Source organism: Oratosquilla oratoria, chromosome 5 (genome assembly GCF_046742065.1).
Source record: "Oratosquilla oratoria isolate Oo_2021 chromosome 5, ASM4674206v1, whole genome shotgun sequence".
NCBI lineage: Eukaryota > Metazoa > Arthropoda > Malacostraca > Stomatopoda > Squillidae > Oratosquilla > Oratosquilla oratoria.
Genome location: NC_134781.1, coordinates 40,420,839 through 40,424,245, shown reverse-complemented (window position 1 = coordinate 40,424,245; position 3,407 = coordinate 40,420,839).

Genomic DNA, 3,407 nt, shown 5'->3' with positions numbered 1-3,407 from the left:
ATGTGTCCAAACCATCCTAATACTCTTTCATCAACCCTATCTCCTAACTCCCTTTCCACCCCCGTTCTCCTCCTCATTTCTCACTCTATCTAGCCTAGTAACCCCATCATACTTATCAGACACCTCATCTCAAACACATTCAAACTCCTTCTCTCTTCCTCTCTTATGTTCCATGTTTCTGCCCCATACAGTGCTGTTGGCACAATCACTCCTTCATACAGTCTCCTCTTAGCATCCATTCCCAAATGTCTATTCCTCATTACACTTTTTAATCCACCAAGGCATTTACTCGCTTCTCTCAATCTACATTCTACCTCCACCTTTTCCTGCCACATTTGCACCCAAGTATCTAAAAATATCCACTTCCTCCAGTCGCTCTCCCTTAATGCTCACTTCCAGTCTACTACCACTTTCACCCCTTGTACATCTCATCACCTTACTTTTACCCACATTTATCTCTAGCTTTCTTCTATCACAAACTCTTCCAAACTCTGTCACCAACTTCCTCAATCCCTCCTCCGATCCTGCCACAAGCACAGTATCGTCCGCAAACAACAGCTGGCTCACCTTCCATTTTTCTCCATTTTCTTTAACCATCTCCAATCCCTGACCCACTACCCTTGCATTTACCTCTCGCACCACCCCATCCATGTATAAGTTGAACAGCCAGGGCGACATAACACATCCTTGACGAAGACCCACCTTTACCTTGAACCACTCACTCTCTCCATTTCTAATCCTGACACAAGCTCTACTACACTCATAAAAACTCTTGATAGCTCCTAGAAGCTTTCCTCCTATCCCATATATCTGCATAACCTCCCACAGTGCCTTTCTGTCTACCCTATCGTAAGCCTTTTCCAGATCCATAAAAGCCCAAAAAACATCCTTCTCCTTTCCTATAGCTTTCTCACATATTTCTTACCACAAAGATCTGATCTACACAACATCTACCCATCCTAAATCCACACTGTTCCTCACAAATTACTCCCTCTATTCCTCTCAATCAAGATCCTCCCATCTACAATTAACAAGCTAATGCCTCTGAAACTACTACATTCACACTTGTCCCCCTTTCCCTTGTAAGGTGGAACTATACAGGCACTCCTCCAGTCCTCCGGCACTCTACCCTCTCTCCAGCAAACATTAAATAACCTCACCAGCCAGTCCACCATCACTGTACCTCCTTTTCTTAGACATTCTGCATGGCATCCATCCAGACCAGGTGCCTTACCTGCTTTCATCATCTTAACAACTGCCTTCACTTCATCCTTCCTTATATCTCCTCCATTTTCCTCACTCATCATTTTCTTAGCATTTCCCACTGCAACTATCTTTCCCTCCCTATCCTCCTTCACATTTAGCAACTCCCTAAAATATTCTGCCCATCTTCCTCTTACTGCCTTCTCTTCCATTATCATCTCTCCATCTGCACCTTTTACCTTTTCTTCTCTACTTGATTCGCCTCCTCTTCCTCTCTTAATTTCTTTCTAAAACATCTTTTTATTACTTTCAAAATTTTGTCATACTCCTACCCCAATTCACATCTGCTCTCCTCTTTGCCTCCTTTACCTTTTGCTTTACTTCTCTTTTCTTTGTACCTCTCATATGACTCCCTCGTCCCGTTTTGTAACCAATCTGTGAAAGCTCGCTTCTTCTCTTCTACAACCTTCTTTGTTTCCTCATCCCACCATTCACTACCCTTCCTTCTATTTCCTCATGTCCTTCTTGTTCCACACACCATCTTTGCACACTTTGTGACTCCCTCCTTGAACCATCCCCATTCCTCCTCCACACCTAGCTCCACTCTATCCTTCACTCCTCCTTCAGCTTCTTCTTGTACTCCTTCTCCTTTTCCTTTTCATTTAAAGAGTTCACTCTAAGCACCTCCCTACCTTTTGTCCCTTTCCTCTTTCTCCATCTATCTTCCACTCTCAACTTACCTTCCACCAAAAAATGATCTGATATTCCCCCACCCTCTCCCCTTAGCACATGTACATCCTTAACTCTTCCTATCATAATCCTATTTACCACTACATAATCCATCAACGCTCTATCTACCACCCTCTCCCATGTGTACTTATGCTTGACTTTCTTCCGAAACACTGTATTTGCTCTCATCATCTCTCTTTCTAGACACATTTCCATCAACTCTCCACTACGATTCTTTCCTGGAACTCCACATTTCCCAACCACTCCATCAATTGGACCATTTCCTACCCTAGCATTAAGGTCTCCCAGTACTATTTCATTGACATTTCTCCCTAAATCCTCTATGCACTCATTTAAATCTATCCAAAAGGCCTCCCTTTCTTCTACACTCTTCTCACTGCCAGGCCCATATGCACTTACAAAGACCCACATCTCCTTTCCCAGTTTCACCTTCATCCACATTATCCTTGAGGAAACCTCCTTCCACTCCACTACACTTACTAGAATAGCCACCCCTTCTCTCCCTCGCCCTCTCTTCACTCCTGATAACCTCCCACTTACACTCACCCTTCCCTTTCAACTTAGTTTCACTCAAAACCAACACATCCATCTTTCTTCTCACAAACATACTACCTATCTATTCCCTTTTACTCTCATCTGTACCACATCCATGCACATTAAAAGACCCAAACCTTAGGGTGCTGGTCGGAAAACTCCCAGACCCTCTTATGCCTTTACTTTTTTGTTTAGGAATGTCCCCTGTGGGGCTACAAGGAGAAGGATGCCTAGTCCCAATCCCCGTCCCTTTCTTCTCGGCTCTTACCATCCAAGTGGAATTACTTGGTGGCAGTATTCTTTTCCCCCACCACAGAAAATGAATACTCAGAGAAATGGTACAGGACAGCAGCAAGGGGTTGGGGGACAGCATAACGGAGGGACAGTCGTAGTATAAGTGTCATCATTTCTCTATGAACAGAGTTTTCCTCTATCATAGACAAAATGATATGTGGCTCTGGTCCGTAGGGGAGCCCCATATAGACCCTAAAGTATCAACTGCATGCTACTATGCCACAATAACAAGCAGCACTACCACCTGAATATAACATATATAACCTACCATCCATACCACACAATAATTCCCTATAAAACACATTTACACCCAGATCACTTAATGAGTGATCTGGTTGTAGGGCAGTGGGTGGGATACAGGGATGACCCATCATCTACAAGGAGTTAAAATGAGAGGAAGGAAAGAGTGGTGGATGGGAGTGGGCACATGCCTTTTGACTAGGCAACCTCCCTTATAAGGGGGAAAAAGCCTTTGGTATATAGACATCCAGACCACTAAACAAGCTTATCACTCAACAAACTTTTCAAGACAGACCACCATACTCAATAACTCATCAACACCTCTCCAGACATCAGCACCATGGAAAATATCTTAAGACAAGTAAAAACCACATTGGCATGTTTAT